Source organism: Vombatus ursinus, unplaced genomic scaffold (genome assembly GCF_900497805.2).
Source record: "Vombatus ursinus unplaced genomic scaffold, bare-nosed wombat genome assembly UNPS02014768.1, whole genome shotgun sequence".
Taxonomy (NCBI): Eukaryota; Metazoa; Chordata; class Mammalia; order Diprotodontia; family Vombatidae; genus Vombatus; species Vombatus ursinus.
This window is the reverse complement of record NW_020954546.1, coordinates 22,621,084-22,631,001: the sequence shown is the minus strand read 5'-3', so window position 1 is coordinate 22,631,001 and position 9,918 is coordinate 22,621,084.

The following is a 9,918-nucleotide window of genomic DNA, read 5'->3' as shown; positions in this document are numbered from 1 at the left end:
TCTTTCTTTCTTTCTTTCTTTCTTTCTTTCTTTCTTTCTTTCTTTCTTTCTTTCTCTTTTCCTTCCTTCCTTCCTTTCTTTCTCTTTTCCTTCCTTCCTTTCTTCCTTCCTTCCTTAAAACTGAGTGTAGAATGAGTTTAGATAAAAGATGGCCAGTCAATTTGGATACAGAGTAAGAGTTTGCCCTCTCTCCTTTCATGAGCACTTACCCTTTCTCTACTTTGTCACCCCTGGAGAACAAAGGATATAGAGTCAGTAACATCTTTGTTCATGGTGGGAACTGAATTTATTCATTCTGTTGGGGCTATAGGTGGCATCACACTGACTACAGCGGGAGAGCTTTGGGGACCCTGGATAGATGTTATCTTGTTCTTTTAGGCAACTCTAGAAGGGAGTGTAATATCCTAGAAAGACCCACTAGATTTGGAGTCAGAACCTGAATCTGAATCCCAGTTCTGCTGTTAGTACCAGTGTGACTTTGGGCAAGTCATTTCACCTTTCTGGGTCTAAGCTTCCCCCTCTGTAAAATAAGTAGATATTTCTGAGGTCCCTCCTCCTGAGAGTAGAAGTTACACGTAGGCATCTGCTCAAAATAAAGAAAAACTTCCTAACAGTTGGAGTCATCTGACGGGAGATTGTGCTACTTTGCAAAGCAGTGAGTTCCTTGTCACTAGAACTATTCAAACCCAAGATGATTGACTGTTTATCAAGACTATTATAGACGAGCTTCGTAGACTGGTTGGAAGGTTAGACTGGATGACCCTTGAGGTCATCCAGATTAGGTTTCAGAGCAGGAGGGGACTTCAGCAGTTATCTTTTTCAGGTTCTTAACATGGGGTCTGAGAACTTTTAAAAATGTATATGCTTTGATAACTGCATTTTAATGTAATTGGTTTCCTTTGGATTTTGTTTTATTCATTTAAAAACATTATTCTGAGAAGGGTGCAGCTAGGTGGCACAGTGGATGGAGCACTGACTCATCTTCCTGAGTTCAAATGCTGTCTCAGACACTTAGAAGCTGTGTGACCCATATCAACTCAGATAACCTGCTTTGCCTCAGTTTCCTCAGCTGTAAAATGAGCTGAAAAAGGAAATGGCAAACCACTCCAGTGTCTCTGCCAACAGAACCCCAAATGGGGTCACAGAGAGTTGGAGATGACTGAAACAACTCAACAATAAAATTCTGAGGAGGGGTCCGCAGGTTCTACTAGACTGCCCCAGGGGCCTCACCTGAAAAGATTAAGAACCCCTGATTTCACAGACGATGATGCTAAGGCCCACAAAGGTAGAAAGTAGCAGGACCAGGCTTTGAGCTGAGGCCCTCTGGTACCAAATCCGTTTCTCTTTCCACTAGACCCTCCCCTGCCACAAGAGCAGAAGATGAGAAAGAACTCTAGGGTCTATATATCATTGGAAAATTTTGGTTTCAACATTTGACTCTACACTTTCCCATTGAGACCTCTCATCATCAAAGTCATGGGCTCTTCCAGAATGTCTTAACAGGGAGGGAATAAGGCCTGTGGGACACCCTGATAAGTGGCTGGAATAAGGGAACCAGCCTCCAGGGCTCAGCCGAATATTGAGGGTGTTCACAGCTTTGCCCACCGAGCCCTTTGGGGAGCCCCTGCTCACAGCTGCATCTCAAACCGAGGAGCATTTGACTCCTCTTGTGAGATGCGATGTTTGTCTCAGGAGTTGTAATCAGGGCAGCTACGACCATGTGTCTCTCCGCCCTGGGCCATCTCAAGGTCTCGTGGAGGGGCGGACTTAGCTGGCGTGAACTCGGAACCCTCGGAGCCGGGGTTCCTGTAGCGGGTGTTGAGAACCAGGGATCTCTGCTCCCCAGGACTCTTCATCAGTGTTGCCCATTTGCACAGCCCGAGGCTCCATCACTTCAGTCCCCAGATGCCTCTTTGAGTCTCCTCAAGTGCACAATTGAGTTGGGTCCATTGGAGTTTATTACTTAATGACATCTGTACCCTAATGTAAGGGGACTTGGGGCCTGTGTTCCTATGCAGAAGAGACAACAGGAAGGACGATTTTTTAAAATTGCCATTTAAAAAAAAAGTTCAAACAAAAGTGACACCTAGCATAGAAGAAATTTCTCCTGGCCACAACTGTCTGTGGCCTTAAATTCCATGTTTTGACCTGATTGCAGTTGTTTTCTCTCCCTTCTAGTCTCTTATTCCAGACTGGCAGTGGCCAAGTGCCCATTATTCCTGACAGTGGGTTTTCCCGGTTGGAAGATGCTTTAATGAGAGAGTCAGTGCTACATTCGACATCTCTTAGTGTAGAGTTGCCTGAGCAAAAGTTTTTAGTTAATGAGTTTGAGAGCTTTGATCTCAAAACCAACGGAACAGATAGGCAGAAAGTGAGCCAGGCCTGTGGTCTAGCCCCTTAGCTCAGCTGGCCTTAGGGCACTGGGCTGTTCTGCCTCCCTGCATCCCCAGGCCTTGCTGTGTCTCTTGGAAGGAGAGCCTGATGGCTCCCAGGACAGCACAAGGAATCCTCTTTCAGGGACCCCTGTTGACTGCTTTTACACAGATCCTTGGTGGGAAGCAGCCCACAGCATTGAGGATAGATGTGTTCTATTTGGCAGGGCCTCTCTGTCTCCCAGCAGCCCATGATGCCCACGGAGACCAGGAGTCGGGGCATATTGCTATTGAATGTTCTGGCCTGGCGGGTGACACGGGTTCTCCTGCTCAGCCCCAAACATCTATGGAGGTTGGCAGTGAGTTCTGCCTAAGTCCTAGGTGAGCCATTAGGTCTAATTAAAACCTTTCAAGCCTTCTTCTCTGTGCCTCCTCCCCCCATCCCTTTTTATTTTAGTAGAATCGAAGTGAACAGGGCCATCAAAAGTTAAAAAGAAAATAGTGAATGTTCCCCCCAGTGGCAGCAGCTGAATGAAACCTCACGACCCCTTCTCCGGTCCCCCAGCGGGCTGAGCTATGTCCTTGCCAGCCTAATTGCCTCAGAGCTTGCGTACCTGTATGGTAATGAGGAGCTCAAACACCAGGGTACTCTTTAAATGACGCCACATTTAAACAACATCCATTTTACCTTTCATGCCTCCTCGTCACACGATCCCTAATTATTAGAGGCATTCAGCTTTCAAGAAAGGTACATTCAAACATTTTTTTTTTAATTTTGGGCCTATAGAGTCTGTTTTTTTCTTTGCCTGCAGTGAAGCCATAACCCCCACGTTTGCAGTGGCAAGGCCTGGCACATTTCATGGCCACAAATTTCGATTTTGGAAACAAGGTTGAGATCAGCAAAGGCAAGAAGAGAGACACTAGGAAAGGGAAGGTCTGTTTTTTCAAGAGGAAAAAAAACAGCATTTTTAATAGAGTACTTAGCAAGGTGGGGGGGGGTGCCGCGGGGGGAATGCAGGCAGCTGTAGCAGAAGAGTGTAAATATGATGATTGTTGTCTCTTTCACAGTAGGTAAATAAATCAGCTCCATGTAGATTCAAGAGGGAGCTTGGGATGCTGTGTACCCAGACAGCCATTGCCCTATAACGGGCAGCTGGCACGGGGTGCTTATGCCTCTCCCTAGCCCCATGGAGGAGTGGGGTGCTAAGACTCCTTACCCCTGTTTTAAACCAAGAGAGGCAGCAGTCCCGGCTGCCTGTCCAAGATTCCAGCCGCTGGGTTTGACGCCACTTAGAAAGCAAGTAATTGTCAGGTAACCTGTATTTTTTGTTGTTGTTGTTGTTGAATTTCAGAATATGAGGAATTTGGCTTCTCTGAATGTTTCTCGCCTCCTCCCCGAGAAACAGATGAGGCTGTTGAGGAGGAGGAGGAGGGAATGACTCCAGTCATATGCCAGGCTTATTTGGGGGCCAGGAGGTCCTTCTGCAGGAGCCTCGGTACACGTGAAGGCTGGAGACTCTTATGCTTCCCCCTCCAGCTCCATCCAGTACCCCAGGAGTGCCTGTTAAAATCCTGAATGGGGAAATTCATTTCACGGACCTTACCGTGAGGTTCATGGCTTTGGGTTTTAATGAAATTGCTTTATCATTCGAGCCTGTTGACGGATGTCGATGGAGAGCAGCTCCACCCAGAAAGTCACAGGTGCATCCTCTGGGATTCCATTTAACTCCTCGGGGTGCTTCAGACTGAAACAGCAACGCTGGCAGAAATTAGCCAGCGAGGTCTGCAAGATTCTCTGCCCGAGAGGGGTCTTTGCTGCGTACCCTGGGACCCGGGGCTCCTCAGATCCAGATCCAGATCTAGAAGGGGCCTCAGAGGTCATCTCAGCCAGATTGCCTGCTTCAGAGAGGAGGATGTAGGCCCTCGGGCTGAAGTGACTTTGCCCAAGGTCACAGAGACAGCAAGTGTCAGAGGCAGGATTTGTCTTGATGATTTTATGCTGTTCTCTGTTTGCAAAAGGGGAAATGAATTAAGTGAAAGTGGGCTGGTTTCAGGCCCCAGCCGAGGCCAAAACATTCTGGGAATCATGCCCCTGGCCTTCGCACTCCACCACGGAAAGATCCGAGGGCCCGGAGAGCAAATGCTTTCACCACCCCAAAGCCAGCAGCTTTCACGGAGGTTACCTGGGAGGGTGGAAGGGGAGAGAGATGCCGACAGAGCTCTTGAATGGGTTACCAAGGAACCTGTGTGCAGAGGGAAACTGACTTCTGCATCCCTAAAGACCAATTTCTTCTAGCCCTGGTGAGTGTGGAGAGCCCCTAACTCCCAAATGTCAGGGCGGCTGCACTCCGCATTCTAACGGAGGGCCGTGAGGAGGAGCAGAAATGCAAAGCCAGCCACTTAATGGCAGCGGGTGAGGCAGGGGCTGGGTATCCAGGGTGCATGGGCGTGCCTGCTGGAATCCCCCACGAGCTCCCTCCCTGATGAAGGTGTCAGTGGAGCAGCACAGCCTGGCTCTGGGGGCTTGTTGACGGACAAAGGCTTTTTGCACATTTGTGTATATATTTATTGACAGCCATGGGAAACTGTAGGGGATCTCTTCTTGGGTTTATTTTGCTGGAAGCCACCAGGGTCTATGTTGATCATATGGATTCGGGTCCTTTGGGTACAGTAAAAGTACGGAGCTAGAATTTTTGCAGGTACCCTGCCCTCCGCTAGAATTTCTCTCTCCTTTCCTCTTCTTTCTCCCCTACTGTTCCCTCCATTCTGTTTCCCCCTCGATGCCTCTGCTGAATTCTGCACTGACATCAGCACTTCCAAAAACAACAAAGGAAAGTAGGTCGCTGGCAGGTCCCCCTTCATCTCAGCACCGTCCCTGACGCGTAGCAGAAGAGTCCAAGTCAGGGGTACTGCCTGCCTGGAGGGGAGCAGGCATCCTTGGCATTTTGTGCCAGAGAGCATGGCATTGACGGAAAGACCCGGTTTTCAGGGGGGCATGTGTGTGTGCATACATGTGCGCCCTCAACACTGATGAGCTTGTCCAGGTGAAATTCTAGGAATTCTGCACCCATGTGGATAGTGCAAAGGAAGCTACCCTAGTAGCCTTTAGACATACTAGCGCCCCCTCATATATACATTTCTGTGTACACGCGTGTTCATGCACACGCACACACACACACATCTGCCCCCAACACGTTGAACCACAGAATGCTGGCTCTAGACCCGGCACGCACACTTCCTCACTTCTCCTTCCCCCCTTTTTGTTGCAGAGGATGAAGACGCTAAAGTCCCCGCACTTAGACACACACGGGCACATGTACACGTTCCCTCTGCGCACTCTGCCCGGGCATCTCCCAGTTCTACTTGAAAGATTACCCAACACGCTAATTGGGACTCCTGCTATGATTAAAAAGAAATTTCAGATTAGAGCCGCCATGCTGTACAGCTCGGGAAGAAAATAGCTCTTTATAAACACAGTGGGAATGGGCTTTAGTTGATTTTTTTTTTTTAACTTTGAAGAAACTAGATCTTGCTGCTGTTTTTTGTCCACAAGGAGTCAAGTAGAGACAATCCCCCGGTAGCTGTCCGAGCCAAAAAGAGGGGGATGCTTACAGGGAGCTAAAATTATCGCTTCCCCCACCCCTTTTCCTTTTAATACGATCATCATAATGGGTTTGCCTCTGCAGAGCTCAGATCCTGTCTGAATCAGCACCTACAACCTCCCCAACCTCTTAGTTGCCACCATCCAGCCTGGGCTGGCCGTTGATGGGAAGGGGAGGGCGAGGGCTTCGAGGCGGCGCTGGCCTCAGGAAGTCCATCCCCCGAGGTGATTTGGGGGTGGGGGGAGTGAGGCTCAGGCTGTGGTCAGTAAGCGGCGAACCAACTCCGCAGCATTGGAGAACGATTTCCTTGCAAAGCTAAGGTCATAAGGCCGATGCCTCTATATTTCAACATAATGGGTTTCCTTTGTAATGCTACTTATTTTATTTTATATATCACAAACATTATTCTGAGAAGGGGTTCATGACACCATTTCACCAAGAAAGGTTGAGTTGGGGGAGCCATACCCCTCAATTACTCCCTCCCCAGTGGCTCCCCTTTTAAAGAAGTTACATCTGTTTTAGGGAAGCGATGGAAATCTATGCCCCCCCCCCGGAAAAAACCCTAAACCCCAAGTGAGACTTGCAAAATCTTTGCTGTTTAACTGAGACCCTCCCGAAAGGGAATAATGTGACTTTATGTAAATAAAGACTTCTTAATATCAGCTTCATTAAAAGACACAAGAAAAGCACATCAATGTTTGCTGTTGGAAAAGGATAATCGTCTTTAAGGGTAATTGTCTAATTATTGCAGATAATTGTCTGCAAATAATGGAGAGGCAAGTAAGAGAAAAGTGTAAAAAACCTGTGGTTCTGCCTTTCTTTGTATCAGGCCTAGCATAGTGGCTGGCAGTGTAGTTCAGTAGATAGAGCTCGAGCTGGAAGACCCTAGCGATGGAGATGCCTTGGTGAACCTAAGCAAATTCTTGGCCAGCTCAAAGACTAAGGCACCACTCCTGAACTGCAGCAGGGACTTTCCTCACCTAACCTTCACTTCATTGATGAAATCGCAGATCCAGGCTCCATCTCTCCGTTTTACTCCCAAAGTTTATCATAGCTCCTGGCATACAGTAAGCGCTTAATCCATTCTCTTTTTGTGTCTCAGCCCCCTTCTCAGAATAAATACTAATTTTCTGTTAGAAGTTAGTGAAAATGGAGATGTAATTTTTTTTCCCCATCCAAGTTCATGACCAGCTAGGGGGTCCATGGCCCCTAAGTTAAGAATCCCTGGCTTAACAAATGCTCATTGATTGATTGAAAGGGCTGGGACTGTTGCCCTGAAATCAGTCATTTCCATCTACCAGCTTATAAAATTTTGGAGCTTGGAGCAGGCCAGGAATATCTGAGCCAGAGGAGCTAGCTTATGACTTGAATTAGGGGGCCTTCTGAGCTAGCACTTCATGGAATTCACCTGGCTTTTGACTTAGAACGAAGATGAGGTGCAGAGAGACTTGGCTGATCATTATGTTCCCGTCCTTCCCTAGTTTTTTGGAGGAGATGAAGAAATAGCATCAATGGTGATTCATCGACGTCTCCTCCAACCTCTAAGGACACACGTGCCCCCAAGGCCATTTTGTGTGTCTGTGTGCACACTGCTCATGGCATCCCTATTGGTTACATTGTGTAGAGAGCTTCTTCCAGGCTCTCTTTGGCCAGATCAGATGGGAGAGTGTTACAGTTCAAGCGCTTCCAGTAGGAAAGCCTGAGGGTGGCCAAGGTTTTTTTCCATGGTGCTATTCTCAGAATTTTTACTTGATCTGGAGTTCTTGGAAATGAGAGTCCTACTGAGTTACCCAGGAAGCTGGAGTAAACTTCCCTGTTCAGCTTGTCTGTTCTGTGCGTTATTGTTCCTGGGGAGAAGAGCTGGAGAGCTGGAAAGCTAGGAGAGGCAGTGATCCCCCGATTTACTGGTTTGTCATGGGTGTTTGCCTTGGCTTTGAGGTTAAGGCCTGGCCTCTCTCTAATACTAAAGAAAAGCGCCACCATTTGAAGGCTCTTTGAGCATCCCAGAGGGCAATATTTCAAGTCTCCTTGGTAACAACATGATATTATGGGATGTGCACTGGGGTTAGATTCTACCAAGGTAGGATTTGAACCTTAGCCCTCTACTTAGTCCGGGTGACCTTGAAAAGGCATTTTATCTGTTTTGGGCCTCGGCTCATTTAAGAAAATGAGAGATTGGTACTCGCTGACCTCCAAGGTCCTTCCTATCTCTACCTCCTATGTCCAGGTTGGAGGGAGCAAGAAGACTTTCTAGGGTGTAGCTTGGCAGTCGAGACTGATCAAGCTTTTGGGAGAGAAGAACAGTAACGTGGCCTGACCGTGTCATCACTCACATCTGTGTATCACTGAGACCTTTCGAAGTGTTTGCCCATAAATGATGGAATCATAGCATCTCTCACAGTTGGAAGGGACCTCATAGACCGTGTCTTCCAACCCTCCCCCAGAGCAATGAATCCCCTCAGCAGCGTCCCTGAAGGGGACACCCTGGTCCTTTGTTGGGCGGCTCCGCTGTAAGCCAGTTTTTCTTTGGAGCTGTTTCAACAGTTAAATGAAGTGGTTGGGTTACGTGTTATGATGTCCATTTTACAGGTGAGAAAACAGAGGCTTAGAGAGAGATGGAGTGACCTGCACCAGGTCACATGGAGATGGGGCTGGGACTTAGGGCTTCTAATTCTAAAGGCAGTGTTTTTTTTGTTTTTTCTAAACTAGAGCATGGGTCCTTAGGGCAGCTAGTTGGTGAAGTGGGTAGAGTGTCAGGCTTGGAGTCAGGAAGACCTGAATTCAAATCCAACCTTAGATACTTACTAGCTGTGTGACCCTGGGCAAGTCACTTCACCCTCTTCGCCTCAGTTTCCTCATCTGTCAAATGAGCTAGAGAAGGAAATGGCAAACCACTCCAGTATCTCTACCAAGAAAACCCCAAATGGGGTTTCAAAGAGTCTGAAAAACGACTGAATAACAAAATCAGGTTCTTAACTTTTCTTTGTGTGATGACCCCTTTGGCAATCTGATGAAGACTTGGAATTACTTGGAATAATGTTTTTAAATGCATAGAATGACAAATTACATTGAAATAGAATTATCAAAATATTAAAAAAAAAAACCAAGTTCATCAAGGCCAGGTTAATATCCCCTGTAAACTAGACCATTCTGCTTGTAAAGAATGGGGCAGTAATTCTGGAATTTCTAGGAGAGGGGGAGGAGAAAGGAAAGAGTTCTGGGGGTTCCCACGACCACATTTTCCACCTTGATCACATGGATGAAATTTGCAATTGGCATCTTGGGTTGATGATGGCCCAAAGTCACCATGGCCAATTGGGTCAGACCCAAATGTTTGATGACTCTTCTTATCCCATTGCTCTCTTCAGGGCCGGGGAGATAGTGGGGGTCATGAAGGTAAGCAGCTGAGTGGCCAGTATTAGATAGAAGTCTTGTCTCAGGCTTGCTGGAGCAAGGACTAGGAAATGGGGCCAGAGACAGAGGAAGGCCAAGGGTGGAGCTTCTCCAGAGGAGAGAGGTCCTGGAGGTGTCCAGGAGGCCCTGGGGAGGCTCAGACTGGCATGCTGTCTGGCCTGAGAAATCTTCTGGCCAGAGAGTGAGACATTGAAGTAACAGGGGCAATCACAGCTGAAGCTTCACACTGTTTACATTGTCCCCGAGGGACTCCCGAAAGTCGATTTGCAGGCGAGGTGTTGTGGTGAAGAGGGCAGGCAGGGAGCCATGGCTTTCCTGAGAAAAGACGCTTTAGGCCCGCAGCCTTGGGGGTCTGAGGGAGGGGAAATGGTGGAAGCTCATTGCCAAGAGCCCCGCTGAGCCTTCCAGTTGGACCGGACATCTGTCTGTCTGCATTCCTGTCTGTTGTCTGAAATGTGTGTGAGCTGGCCAGGTGGGGATGACCCCCTTTCCTCATGTACTGTTGTGAAATTAGACGCAAACAGACCAAG